Source organism: Pristis pectinata, chromosome 13 (genome assembly GCF_009764475.1).
Source record: "Pristis pectinata isolate sPriPec2 chromosome 13, sPriPec2.1.pri, whole genome shotgun sequence".
NCBI classification, from domain to species: Eukaryota; Metazoa; Chordata; class Chondrichthyes; order Rhinopristiformes; family Pristidae; genus Pristis; species Pristis pectinata.
This window is the reverse complement of record NC_067417.1, coordinates 27,665,987-27,681,929: the sequence shown is the minus strand read 5'-3', so window position 1 is coordinate 27,681,929 and position 15,943 is coordinate 27,665,987.

Here is a 15,943-nt window from a genome sequence, read left to right as displayed (position 1 = left end):
TAGAGTATTTATATACTTAATAAGATATCTAGCACAGCAAATTTTAATGAGTAAGTTCTACCACATTTGAAAAAGGGTCAGAAATTGATATTAACCATAATGTTCACCACTGTATACGTTACAGATCACATAATATTAACATGTCCGATTAGAGGTTTTGTTTCTTTGGCATGACATTGCTGCTGCTGATTGCAATATTTTATGGAACATTTTTGAACTGAGAATATAATACCTTGTTTGGTCAAAACATTATTTTGAGTAAGGAAGTATTATGCAGCTTGGTACGTTCTGCATGTTTGCATTAATATTTTGGTATTGGAGGTGTTAAGAAATAATTCTTGCAGATGTAATTTGCTAGATATTATGTATTTCTGGTTTTGACGTTCTCTACGCACCAAAGACAAAATGGTAATCTGTCTCAGCACTGAATACACTATGAATTGGTTTCATTTGAAATCGTTGGATTTTACTTCACATAAAATCTTTCTGGATGTGAACTTTTAAACATCCTTATCACTTTAAGAGCTAATGTTAAAGTGGATATATTATTCCTTTGATTCTCACGTTAAGTAACAAGTAATTCCAGAATACATAAGAGAGAGAATGTGGAATTTAAATGAGCATACTTTAAATTGAATATGGCTATATGTTATATATTGGAGTTAAATTTTACGAAAGTATATGACCAATCACATCTAAATTCTGATATTCCTTCAAGGAAGCATTACATATTTTCCACAGATTGCTGTGGTTCCCCACCACCTTCTCAAATGTAACTGGGGTGGGCAAAAAATTTTGGCCTTCCAAGTGATGTCCAGAGACTAAGAATGAATTTTTAAATAATTACTTAATTAAAAAAGAACATTTAGCCATCAGAACCCTGGCAGGTTGTTGAAAGAGCTATTTCATTTCCTGCATTCTTTATTTTTTTTTGTTTTTAGATATATACTCCCCTTATCGATTCTGCGTCTGCTACTAATTCCAATAATGCCTTCCACGTTCCATCAACTCTCCTCAGGATGGCCACAATTCACACTATGTTCACTGATAGACCTGATGAACTCATAACAGAGTAGAAGACAATTATTTAAAAAATATGTGCATGGAAACAATCTCTGCCACTTATATTTAGTGCAACCAACAATTTTGACTGACAAAGGAATTACCCAATCATCTTGATTCCTCCTGGGTACAGCATTGTCACTATTGCATCTTTGTCATTTTGATGATTACCTTAGATTTTTTCCTTTTGATTATTGATCCCCTAACTAGTGTAGATAATTTATCTTATCAAATCTCCCAATTATTTAATGTTTTATCAGATCTTGTCATTTATTAATAGTTATATAAAAATGCCATCTTTTCCTCATAACCAAAGCCTTTTCTCTTTGAATCATTGGAGTCAATCACTTCTGCACCTTCCCCATGTCAGTGACATTCTCCTTGTAGTTTAATGCCAAATCTGATATTTCCAGCCAATATCTTCTCTTAACTGTCAGTCATGAAATAACAAAGCCTTTGTAAATATTTCTATTTAAAGAATAAGCAGGTTTAGGATGAAATAGTTAATTTTTGGTTTACAATAAGTAGCTTGAAAAGACAGTATTAGTAATAATTTCTGTCAATATACCTTGAATGTGTTGAAACATCGTCAGCATCTTCATTTTCATGATTTAACAATATGGTTATTGGAATGCATTTGTGACAGTGATCCAGATTACATCCTTGATGCTGTGACTGATTTACAGTGATCTGGGTCATTCTCGCAACAAAGTCTTAAAAGAAAAATAATTATTTTGCTTACAGTGAAAAATACGTATATTCTCTTTTGGGAAGTATGTCTAACCTTCAAATATTTATCAGATTCAAGAGAAAGTTTTTTTTAATTGTTTTGTTATTGCACTAACTGCATCATTAAAATTTAATCAAGATCACTTCTGTGAAATTCAAACACCATTCTTGATAAACTTGAACAATGGAATGGCGACATTTGAATAATGCATTATCATACTGCAAATGTGTAAATCCATTCCTTATATAAAATTTGGAATCTGCATCTATTTAGTTGTCAGTTTACTGAAGAAGGAAACTAGATATATTTGCTAATTTTAGTGGAATAGTTGATGCAAATATAATGGAAAGAACTGCTGAAATTTTCCATACTGTAATCGGAAGCTCTGTGCAGCCCTTGAGGAAAGGCTGTAAGTAATATTTTTTAGCTACTTACATCATGTATTTGAAGCCTCTGCCAATGTCCCAGTAAAGAAATCTGTCTCGCCTAGAAATTCTAGCCAATTTTTGTAGTAAGTATAATCCAGCTAACTTCAGTTTACAAGATATACAGTTACTCTCACCTTTGCTGCAACTGTACACTTTCAGTAACTTTAATATTCCTCAGATCAATAATTTATCACTATATTTCTTAACAATCAATATTTGTAATATTTTCATGCTATTGACCTTTGATAAGTACAAGTGCCAAAAAATTTTATGCTTTAGTGAATCAGAGTTCCTATAGAATAAGATTGAATTAGGAATTAAATATTGAAATTTTCAGCAGTAAGCTACAGTTTAGCTAGGTTTAGGTGTTCAGTCACACCCACTGGATGCTCAGGGAGGAGATTTGTCTCCTGTTACTTATATTTGCAATGAAAGGGATTTGAGCTTGCTCTCGCATATATGTAACAAACTGACGATCCATAAATAGAACTTTGATTCCTATCTTCTATATTCCTATTGCTACACCTTTTGACAATATAGTCTTCATACAAGTGAGAATTCAGATCGTGTTACTGTAGGTCCATTCTGTACAAATATTGAATAAAGGGGTCACATCAAATGAACAAGTAGAAATGGCTACTTGGGATAACTTTAAGGTGATTTTAGTTATTTCAATGATGAATTTATCAGAAGATTGTTTTACAGTTTAGTTATTTTATAAAACACAGAGATATTAAATTTTTCATGGTAAGGTCAAGGGCAAACAATGAGAAAACTTACAATGCTACAATGGATAGTAGCAAGTAGTTAGAGTTAACAATTTATATTCATATATAATGTGACAAATATACTGCAACATATAAACTAGATAAAGTCGACCTACTGCTGTTTTCTTGTGTAAACAGACGCAAGTACCTCAACAAACCTTTTATTTGGAAAAAATTAATTGGATTGTAATGAAAACAATTTTAGGGTAACAACTAAGACCAAGTAGGCATGTATTGATTGCTTATCTATCCAGAAAGGTTGTCTATTGGTGCTATCTGTTGAAATATTATCACAAAACATGGATAGAGATATAGATATAGGCAACATTCTTGTTGATTCATCACCTCCAAAGTCCGCTTCAATATGGCCAGGATACTGAATAAAGGGGAATGAAGAGTTTAGTGAGTAATAGAGTTGGAGGAAGCTGCAGAGATTAGGAATAGTAACAACAAGTATATTTAATTTTCGGCATTGGGGAAAGACATGTTAACCTTGCCCATCTAGGTGATAGCTTCAAGCTGATTTGAAAGCGGTGGTACAAGTACTGACCTCGGCTGATCAGTCACCAAAACCATTTTGACCTTCATCATTTCCAGATGCCTCCTTTGATGAACTATCATCTTCAACCCTCATGATCTTCAATTTATTCAAAACTCTGCCATCCCACAAGAGAATGAACTTTTCCCCTACGTCACATAGTTGGACAAGATTAACACTTCTTTCTCCAATGCCAAAAATTAAATATAAATATACTTGTGTTACTATTCCTAATCTCTGTGGCTTCCTCCAACTCTATGACTCACTAAACTCTTCATTCCTCTTTATTTTGTGCATCTCCTTTTCCCAAGAGTTCGGTTGAGGTTAGGGGTGGCAACTTTAATCTCAGGAATTTTCTCAGTAGTGACTTAATTTTCTTTGAGGTAGTTGGCAAACTAGGGTGGCCTTGGTTGGCTGGTACTTGGAATCTCGTAATTGAGAAACACCTGGGCTTAGTATTTGGGAGAGACCACATCTCCTCCCATTAAGAAACAGGCCATTTCAGCATTCACTTCCTACCTAAACTCCACTGTGTGAAATAATATCCTGGCAGACAACTTGAAGGTCACAGGCTGAAAAGTACCACAAGGATTTCTGGATAAGAACAGAATATACTTTCTGGTGAATGATGGGTGTACGTACTAAATTTGTTCAGAATTTAGGAGCCAAATGGACTGAATCACCCAGTTTATTTTACATATCCTTAGGACAAAGTGAATATGTAATGACTATATATGATACATTTGTTCATATCTGATTAATACACAGGCTTATACTTGTAACAATCACTTATGAGTTTGTCCTCATCACTGAAATATAAATAAGACTTTCATACTAATTAATTAAGCTATCTCTGTTCATAATGAATGAATATTACTATTAATACTTTACCCCAATAATTCTTATGATTCACATAAATAGGAATATGGATCTTTACATTATGTGAGAGCCATACTATTCCTCAGTAATAGCAATCCTGACTTCACATGCCACTTAACTCAGGAATAATTCTGGCTAGATTTGTTGTACAAGCAATCGCTGACTGATTGACATGTCACTCTATGGCTAAAAAAAAGTTAAAGGCAAAACTGGTAAACCTAACTTGAAGAGGGCAAGCAATTTGCCACCTTTTGCACATATAAAAGTGGGATCTTATCAAAATGTTCAGATAATTTTAATAAATTGTATGATTTTTGCCTTTCATATGTTTTGTAATGAACTGGATTTGCATCATTCTGTTTCTACAAAACATTTCAAAAACTAACAAAGGGTGGGATAGAAATAATATTGATGGAAGAAATGGAACCTTAAATTCCTGGGTTCAACTTGCACCTTTGCAGGATAAGGAATTTCTACTGGTGTCCAAGCTACTACTATTACTGGAGTGGGAAAATGCCTAAGAGAAATTGTGTTGCATTTCAAGGTAGTATAGGAGGTGGCAGCAATGTGTAAGGTGTATTGTGCCTGTGGTGCTGCTGCAAGTAAGTTTTTCATTGCACCTGTGCATACATGTACTTGTGCATATGACAACTCGACTTTGACTTTTAATAGGGAATGGATGTTGTTAATTGTACTTTGGGACTCTGGCATTTACATTTGTCATTGAGATTGTATGTTACTTAATGTAGAACCCATTTATGAAGGTGGATGCACTCAGTCAAACAGACATTCATAGAAATTTCTTCTGGAGATCTTTGACTATATCTCAGGGTTCAATGCAAATATGATTTCATGCCCATATCCATTTTCTTTGCATTCTTCACGACACAAAAGATAATCAGTATTGATGGAATAGTTAAGCCAGAATCCATGCCTTGTACCCCACTTTCCATGAGCTGAAGCAAATAGAGCAGCAGGAAATTGTGAGGGAAGATGGATTAAATACAGAACACCAAGGCTATCGAGTGCATAAGGGAGGTTTAATGATGAGCTGAATGAGTGGTCACCAATATTATAGAGTTGAGCAAAAGATTCTGGTTGGTTCAGTTCAATAGCTCCTGAGAAAAGGCACAGGGATAATGATGCATGGTGAGCCTGTGTCTGTTTAGTGGAATGCAGGCGGCATGCCAACTTCATGCTAACTGCTTATTGGTATGACTGCAGCATTCAGCCAGCAGCAGCCTTGGTGTTCATTGGCTGGGTGCATCAGGAGGGGGAGCCATTATCACAAGACCTAACATCAGTTCAAGCTACAAGCTAGCCCTTGCACTGTCATGGGAAAGAGGATAGTATCTGGAGCAGATTCTAACAGTTGATCTATAAATGAATCTGCTTTGGAAAAGTATGAAGAATGGTGCAACGAGAATAGGCTTCAAAGTTTTTGGATTCTGCACTGGAGGCTGTGGTATAGGAGGTGAAGATTAGGAGGATGTCCTGTCCAATTATGGGACTGAGGCCCACTAGACAAAACACTCAAGCAGAAGTGAAAATTATTCACCTTGAAGGTTAATGCCTAGAGTCAACTTGGATATAATGCTCATGAATTTCAATTACCTCAACTCAAGTATTCAACTTCCAGTTATTTAATGATGCAGCTGCACCACACAAACACAGACACCACACTCACTGACACAATTTCCTTCCTCCTACAGGACAAAGTGGCACACAACTGTACACAGCAGAAGGTAACTAGAGGAGAAGGGATAAAGCAGCTCAATGAAGAGATTATTAACATAATTAACAGGTATTAATTATGTTAATGCATGTTTTTGAGGCCATGATCTGTAGGGCTGAAAACAGAGATGGTTTTCTCACATGAAAACAGACCCTTTGGCCCAACTAGTCCATGCCAACCAAGATGCCCATGTAAATTAGTCCCACTTGTCCATGTTTGGCCCATATCCCTCTCAATCTTTCCTGCCCATTTACCTGTCCAAGTGTCTTTTAAATGTTGCTAATGTACCTGCTTCAACCACTTCCTCTAGCAGCTTATTCTATACACTGAGTGACCTCTGGGTGAAAAATTTGCCCCTCAGTGTCCTATTAAATCTCTCCCCTCTCATCTTAAACCTATACCCGCTATAGTTCTTGACTCCACAGCCCTGGGAAAAAGACCCTGTGTGCTCTACTTTTACCTCTCAATCTATGCTCTCTTTTTATTACAAGCTACAGAAGGAGTAAACATGCTACTCTTAAAATTCTAGACTCACCACCACAACCTTTCCCTATCTACCCATGACCCTTTCCAGTTCAGATACCTGAGAATTGTAACCTCAAAGCATGGAAGAAAAGCAAGGATATACAATGGTGAATGAACCATCATTCACATTTTTGGTTCACCTCTTCCAGTACAGTGCATAATTGAGAGGATAGCATTGAAGCAAGATCTACTGCACACAATGAGACACTCAATGTTCAAGGTCTGCACGGACAACAGGGTCGCGAGCAGTACAGATACTAGCTTGCTGGAAAGCAAGGTGGCTGTAAAGGCTGTAGAGGTTTCCTCCCACATTCCAAAAGACGTACAGGTTAAGAAGTTTGTGGGCGTGCTATGTTGACGCTGGAAGCGTGGCGACACTTGCGGGCTGCCCCCAGCACATTCTCAGATTGTGTTGGTTGTTAATGCAAAAAGACACAAATACTGTATGTCCTCAGCATTGACTCCAGATCCCAGAAAATCTCATGCCATCGGGTTAAACGGGCAAGAAGACCTTCTGTTGATTACTACCTACTGACCCCTTCCCCCGGCTGATGAATCAATAGTACTCCATGTAGAACACCACTTGGGGAAGCACTGAGTGGCAAAGTTGCAGAATGTACCCTGGGTGAGGGATTTCAACGTCCATCACCAAGAGTGGCTCAGAAAGACCACTACTGATTGAGCTGGCTGAGTGATAAAGGACATTGCTGCTGGACTTGGTCTGCAGTAGGTGGTGAGGGAGCCAACAAGAGGGAAAAGTGTCCTTGATCTCGTCCTCACCAATCTACCTGTCACAGGTGCATCTGTCCATGACAGTATCAGTAGGAGTGACTACCACACAGTTGTTGTGGAGACAAAATCCTGTCTTCACAGTGTTATACATTTAATTGTGTTGTGGGGCATTACCACCATGCTAAATGGGGTAGACTGTGAGCAGATCTAGCAACTCAGGTCTGGGGATCCAGGAGGCGCTGTGGGCTATCAGCAGAATTGTACTCACTCACAATTTGCAATCTCAAGGCCTGGCACATCCCCTACATAACCATCACTATCAAACCAGATGGTCAGAGAGCAGGAGGGCATGCCTGGAACAGCACCACGCATACCTCAGGATGAGGAATCAATCTGGTGAAGCTACAAGACAGGACTACTTGCATGCCAAACAACATAAGCAGCATGCAGTAGACAGAGCTAAGTGGTCCCACAACCAACGGATCAGATCTAAGTTCTGCCACATGCAGTTGTGAATGGCTGTGAACTATTAAACAACTCACTGAGGGAGCAGGCTGCACAAATATCCCCATTCTCAAGGATGGGGGAGCCCAGAACTTCAGTGCGAAAGGGAAAGCTGAGACACCTGCCAGAACCTTCAGTCAGAAGTGCCAAGTGGATGATCCATTACGGCCTCCTCCAGAGGTCCCCAGCACGATAGGTGGCAGTCTGCATCCAATTTGATTTATTCTACGTGATATCAAGAAACAGCTCAAGGCATTGGATACAGCAAATGCTATGGGCCCTGACAACATTCTGGCAATAGTACTGAAGACCTGTGCTCCAGAACTTGTGCACCCTTGGCCAAGCTGTTCCAGTATATCTACAACACTTGCATCCACCCAGCAATGTGGAAAATTGCCCAGGCATGTCCTGTCCACAAGAAGCAGGACAAATCCAACCCGGCCAGTTACCGTCCCATTAGTCTACTCTCCATCATCAGCAAAGTGACAGAAGGGATAATCAATAGTGCTGTCAAGCAGCACTTGTTTAGCAATGACTTGCTCGCAGAAGTTCAGTTTGGGTTCCACCAGATTCATTCAGCTCCTGATCAAATTACAGCCTTAGTCCAAACATGTACAAAAGAGTGTAGTGAGAGTAACTGCTCTTGACATCAAGGCAACGTTTGATCAACTGAATTGGAGTCAATGGGAATCAAATGGAAAACACTCCACTCATTGGAATCATATCCAGCACAAAGGAAGACACTTGTGGTGGTTGGAGGTCAATCACCTCAGCCACAGGGCATCTCTGCAGGAGTTCCTCAGGATAGTGTCATAGGCCAATCATCTTCATCAATGACCTCCTTCCTTCAGTTATAAGCTCAGAAGTAGGGATGTTCACTGATAAACCAAATGCAGTAAGACTTGGACAATTTCCAGGCCTGGGCTGATAGCTGACAAATAACACTCACACCACACAATTGCCAGGCAATGACAATATCCAACAACAGAAAATCCAGTTATTATCATCACTGAATTCCCCTCCCCCCATAAGCGCGTGCGCGCGCGCGCGCACACACACACACACACACACACACACACACACACACACACACACACACACACACACACACACACACACACACAGTCAATATCCTGGGGGTTACCTGTGATCAGAATCTGAACTAGAGTAGCCATATCCTCAGTGTGGCTACAAAAGCCAGTCAGAGGCAAGGAATCCTGGGGTGAGTAACTCACCTCCTAGATCCCCAAAGTCTGTCCACCATCTACAAGGCTTAAGTCAGGAGTGCGATGGAATACTCTCTACTTGCCTGGATGACTGTAGCTCCAACAATGGTCAAGAAGCTTGACACAAAAGGGACATAGCACGCTGATTAACTCCCCATACACAACCATTCACTCACTCCACCACCAACACACAGCAACAGCAGTCTGTACCATCTACAGGATGCACTGCTGCAACTCACCAAGCCACCTTTCAAACCCAGGACCTCCACCAGTTAGAAGGACAAGGGATATCTGGGAAAAGTATGGGAGCACTGCCACCTGGACGTTGCCCTCCAAGCCACACACTATCCTAACAATGAATAGAAAGATGAAGCTTCAAACATAGCTACCTGTGAGAGCCCAAAGAACTCTCCTTAGTGGCCTTTAATGTTGGGAGAATTAACAATAATGGAAAAGATCTGAAAGGAACAATCATGGAAAGGCAGTTCAATGGACTATTGTTAGTTCTTCTTAGGCTATAAAAGATGAATGTTAAATAGTAAGTCCTGCTATAACTGAAATTTTACTGTACCAGAGTACATCACCAATGGTGCAAGACTGTACCAACTGGTATCCCAAATGTTGCTGTAACTTTACATTTACAGTATTATGCACCATGTTTTATGTGGAGGTGATGAGAATCAAACAAGAACTCAGATCAAATCCCTGCACCATAACTGTCTATGAGAATTATATAAGAAGAGTGGCTTTAAATTTAATAATATACCAAATTATATTTTACACGGTTAGCTTCTAAGTGAATTTCACACATGCTCTGTGCATATTAAATTAATATGCAAATCATTTCATTCCTGTCTTTTGGATATAAAAGATTGGAACTGCATTGAAAATGGCATCTTGTCCCCATGCTAACGTGTGTGGTTAGTTGAGTTTGGAATATTTGTTAATTATGAAATACAGATTATGTAGACTTGTACTTTGAGGATTTAAGATTCAACATGAGAAAGTTTTCCAGATATTTTTCTTAAACATTGTTAACTCCAACATAAACAATGTCAATTTGAGAAATGTATTATATTGCCTTTGTCCATTTGTCTGTTGGTTATAGGGGAAGCAGCAAAACTAATGCAAAGAAATCAATTTAGTATGAACAATAAAATGAAACACTAATATGAAGCTGCAATTGGACAATCTGTCATGGAAACTGCATTATCTGTCTTTTTTAAACCAAATTTCTTAATCGGTAACATAAATAAGGAAAATAATTGAATGATGCTGTTAAAGTTAATGGCATAGTTCCATTTAATGTACAGCAAGACAAACCCAGCATTAAAATATTTACTTAATCACATATTACTGTCTATTTACATAAAAAGCTAATATAAAAAAAAGAAGCTCTTGTATTACTGCAGGATTTTATTTTCTACATTTGAGAAAGATGTGACAAGAGTTGTCTGTGTAAGAAGTTTTAGTATTCTGTGGATAATTGTTCAATGTGTAGATTTATGGCACAGATCACACGTGCAGAATGAAGGACCTTGTAATGGAGGTCATAATACTACATATACAAGGTAGGTATAACCTACTTTCACAAAATGCTGCAAAACTGGCTTAAATAGATTTTAGCCAATCTTCACATTTAATAATTTTATATCCATATATAAATTATAAATTTCTCACTGCATTGGACAAGCTTCTATTCATTATTATGTAATGTATCCCTGAAGGTATTCCTGACATATATCAAAGTAAATCATTGTATTGAATAGTGGCATTGCATATTGATACTGGAAAACAATGCATCATCCTGCCACTATTCAAATACCAGCTGCTGTATTAGTTCATTCATTATGATATGGTCCTTGAAAGATCAGGAAAATAAATTTAAGTGAATTTTAGTGTTTTTTTTACTGTAAAAGACCATAGGGTCACGTAATACAACAAACAAATAAATGTTAAATTTGTGCCAGTGAAGAAAGACAGTCTCCAAAGCTGCTGAGTGTTTATTATTGATGGGAAATGTGGTGCTGCAGCTGTGAGCCAAGCAGAGCTAAGATGAAGAAACACTAATTTCAAACCAAACAAAATGCTTTTTATAAGTATATAATCATCGAAAAAATGTTATAGATCCAGAGAAAGTATTTGTAATCGTCATTTAAAGGTCATATATATTTGTTGTAAATTTACATTTTTTTTGATTGCTTATTGTAACCATATTTTCCTCGTTGGTTCACTAAGACAGTGCCATATTGTCTTTTTCAAGTATTATGTCTTTTAATGAATGATGGGGGAAGCATGTTAAATGTTCCTTTCAAGCCAAGCCCATAAATCTCTGCTGTGTGACCTTACAGGATATATTACATGAAAAGGACAACATGATGGTAAGTATGCCTGAAAACAAGAACAAAACAGAAAGCTCTTTTGCAAATAATAATAAAATATTTTTATGACAAACTGACATTTTAAATCCCTATCCTTCTAGCTTACAACATCTTCAACTTACATAGTGACTTCAACAAAATGAAATGTCCGTAGGCCCTTGACAAACATACATAATCGTGTCTGAATTAAGACCAGATTTCAGTGACGGTGATCAAAGACTTGGGGGGGGGGGGGGTCAGAAAAAATAAATTAAGATGGATTTCTGAAGGCAGGAGAGAGATGTTACAAAACAACTTACAGAGAAATGTTCATAATTGATTGCCCCACAGTAGCTAAAAGCTGCCCTCAATATGTTGGATTATAGAGGAGGGAACTAGATTCCTTATTGTTATCCTGCACTGTTTTCTCGAAGACTTTGGCCCCAATTTTAATTGTGGAAAGCTTTTGAGCTGATGGATCACCAGGTGAATTGGAAACTCACCCATTACTCCAGAGGTAAAACCTGAGCTATTTCCGGGCCTTACTTCCAGGCCTTACTGAAATGCATCTGGCTCGGGTGGAGGTTGTTGGTTGACACCAAGCACATATCAATAACATCTCCAGGGCCCACCTTTAAGACACTTTTGTTCAGGAACTGATGAATGAGATGGCAAGTTGGTGGCGTGGATGTCCTGAATCTTCTCTTTGATCCTCCTGGCTTAACGAAGAAGCAGCAAAATAAAGAATAACTGTTTTAGCCTCTCTTGTCTTGACCTTTCTTCCCATTTTCATTGTTGATGGGTGATGTACAGCAACTTCTCCACTCTATTCACTAGTTAAAATTCCACACAAGGCTTAGTGATTGGATATTAATATGTGAAGAGAACCCCATTTGGTTCCGAGTAAATGTCATTGCCTTCTCAATAAAGTAGGTTAAAATTCAAGGTAAGAGAGAAACAAAGGACTGCAGATGCTGGAATCTAGATGAAAAACATGATGATGCTGGAGGAACTCAGCAGGCCAGGCAGCATCCAAGGAGAAAAGCAGGCGGTCAATGCTTCTTCAAAATGCGAGGTGGTGAGTTTCTAGTGACTTTCTGATAGACAAGGATATAAGAACAGATTTACACCAAACAGCCTAGTTCATGACTTATTCTGAATCTTGCTACTTTGCAGTACATTCCCCATATCCCTTGATACTGCAAAACTCCAAAAGTTAATTGATCTAAACATCCAAACTGTACAGCGACTGAGCATTCAGTCATACGTTTGCATAAAGATTACCACTCACTGACTAAAAAGATTTCACTTCATCACAGCTCTTAAGTGTTCAGTCCCTTATCCCAAGAATGTTCTAAACTCTCTAGGCAAAGTCTTGCATCACCTTAGCCTGTTGGTCCCTTTCAGGAACACTTCTGGTTCTTCCAAATTCTGATGGACATAAGCAAATTTTATTCAATTTCTCCTCATATTCTAATATCCTATCTTCCCAGGAATTATTATGGGGAATACTTGTTGCACTCTTTCCTCACCCTGTACAATTGCAGTACTCTTATTTTCCAATCACATGCAATAAAGCCCAACATTCTATTTGCCTTCTGAATTGCTTGTTATAGATGCAAATTAACTTCCTGAATTTCATGAACCTGCTGCACTCTTTGTAATAGTTAATTCTGACTCAATTTCCAGAGAAGCAGAGGCTATCACTTTAATTCATCTCATGCCTAACTTTCTTCTATTCTGGACCTTATTCATTTCCTCACAATGTTATTGGATGGCTGTCCATCAGTAAAATAGAAATAAGACCCGGTAGTTAAAATTGCCTGAGCGTCATGCAAATCATACTTCAGGAGTTTCCTACTGATTCACACCCTCACTATCTCCCCAATTCCAGCACCAAAAACATGCCCTGCCCCGCGTGACATGTCCTCTAACTTAACATTTACTACAAGTTGTACCTGATATTAGTGAACTGAATAAATGAGAACATGTTGAAGTATAACAGAGGCTATGACAGGATTGAATATCATTGAGCTAATTTATTTTGGCCAGTTCCTCTATAATCAGAAATCCTTGAACAGATGAGATAGCTATGATCATTTTCTGTTCTCTGCAACAAGAAACGCAAAACATTGTAACAATAAAAAGTGTTGCGCAGAATTTGCAAATATATCTTAGACTTGTGTTGAAAAATGTGTATCCCTCCTACTGAAATATAGCTCATACCTTATTATAAGATAAACTATTATTTTCCTTCATAAAAAGGGTAAAGAGTCAAGATGAAGTATTTTATGAAGGAATTAAGGAAACCATTATCTCCTCCCCATCACATGATCTAAAATATGAAATGGAGGTGCAGTTCATGTGAAATAAATTGTTATAAAATATAAGTACTTCTTTATATTCCAATAGTTTCTCTTTTGGGTGTTGTATGTGAGTTAGCTAGTCTAGCTATCAGGGCAATATAGAGTGACCAGGTGTTTATAATTACTGATTTAGATTAAAGGTAACATGAATTGTCTAAAATTTATAAACACGAGGTACCTTCATTATTAGAAACTTGATTGTTTGGAAATTCATGTCTCGTCAGTAGACTAAATGCAGTAGTTATTAGTCAGTGCACAATGTACTCTGTCTCTGAAATTTACTTGCATTAAAGTCCAAGGAACTGAATTCCAAAGACAGAGTACAATATACTGCTGCTACTGTGGAGTGCATTTAGCACCATTAACACCAAATGAATTTCTAGGCATACATTTTCTTTCAAACAGAATCGTTGCTGATAGGAAAGCTTTTTCAGTGAAGAATCTCGGTAAGATTACTTTACCTTTAATTGTTCTTGTTCTTTAGTTGTTGTTAAACCTACTGGGTCTTTCTTATGTGGGTATTTCATGCTTGTATTTCACCCACTGGAGATAGGAATTACAATTGTTTCCCATTAGAGGTAGCAAAACACAAACAATTTTGGGAGTTCAGTGCACCTGCAGAATGAACTAACAATGACTGATGTCATGCTTTCATATGCTAAAGAAGAGGTGACCACTGAATCTAACTACCTCTGGAAGTTATTGTGCAACTTGGGCATCACACAGAGTAGTTGTGACAGTACAGGCACAGGATTGGGTGCTCTGGTTTGTTAATGCTGAGGACTGGTGAAACAGGAAAGCCTTGCATTCTAAGCAGACCTTACAGCACATGAGGACAGAAAGAAAACATCAGAGGGAGGAGATGGCAAGAGGAAAATGCCTGCAGTGATGCACTGAGGACTTGATCCCAGTGACACAAGAAGTTTAATGAACTCAAACAAATGTTCAGTCCATGGATGATAGTGCAACAAATCCCATCCAGTAGCTGTTACATTTTAAGCAAAACACTATTCCAACATTCTCGCAGATCTTACACCGTACACACTGCCATTTAAACAGGGTAGGCAGATTATAATGCAATCACTAATCCGAACCCTCTCCCTTGCAGCAGAATATTGCTTGTGTTAGAGGGCCACGGGGGCTCTCCATTTGGAGAGGGGTCTGGCTGCCAAAGAGCCAGTGGCCTGCAGTGGAGACTACCAAGGTTGATAGTGGACTCACATCAAATCCTTCTTCTCTCATGACAAGCCTCTCTTATCCTCCAGTCTTGTCTTCCTTGTAACATCCAAGTGGTTCATTCCTCCCTGCTCATCCTCTGAGCATGACCTTACACCTGGTCCTTCCTCCCATCAAATACCCTGGAAATACTCCTTGCCAATGCAATGCTCCACCTCTGCCATGGAGAATGTTGAATACACCAAGGAGATGCTCGCGGCATTGGCTGGCCTGCTTAACAGCCTGAGTAAGATGCCTTTGATTCTGCTGGGATAGCTCTGCCTGATTTCAGCCCTCGTGTTCCCTCTTTCAGGCTTCTCTGGAAGTTTTCCTTGCCCTCTCCTCTTGCTCCTTTTAGCCAGTACCACACCCACAACAATTAGCAGAGAAAGACAACCTTAAGCTTAACATGCCCTCAGACTCTCAACATCCCTTCCAACATGTCTTCAGCACCGTGGGATGGTGGTCTCTGCACCAGCTGATGACAACATGATCCTGTTAAATGATGTCAGCATATGACATGTTCCCAGTGTTAAGGCATGCTTCATTGTGCATGCCCCATATTGAGTGCTAATTATTTGTCCATGGTATAATTTTCTAGGGACTGTCCCTTTGGACATTGAATAGAGTTGATCACCACATGCCTCATTTGCATATATGTCATGCACATAGAAACAGCCAATTACAGATGGAATTACATACTATGTGCGTGAAAAATTCATGATCCCAATTTAGGTTTTTATATGTGAATCCAAACTCGTGACTCTAATAAAAATTGGAAAGCAAAAATTTGCAGATGCTGGGCACCTGAAATGAAAACAGAAAATGCTGGAAATACTCAGCAGGTCAAGCAGGATCTATGGAGAGACAACAACA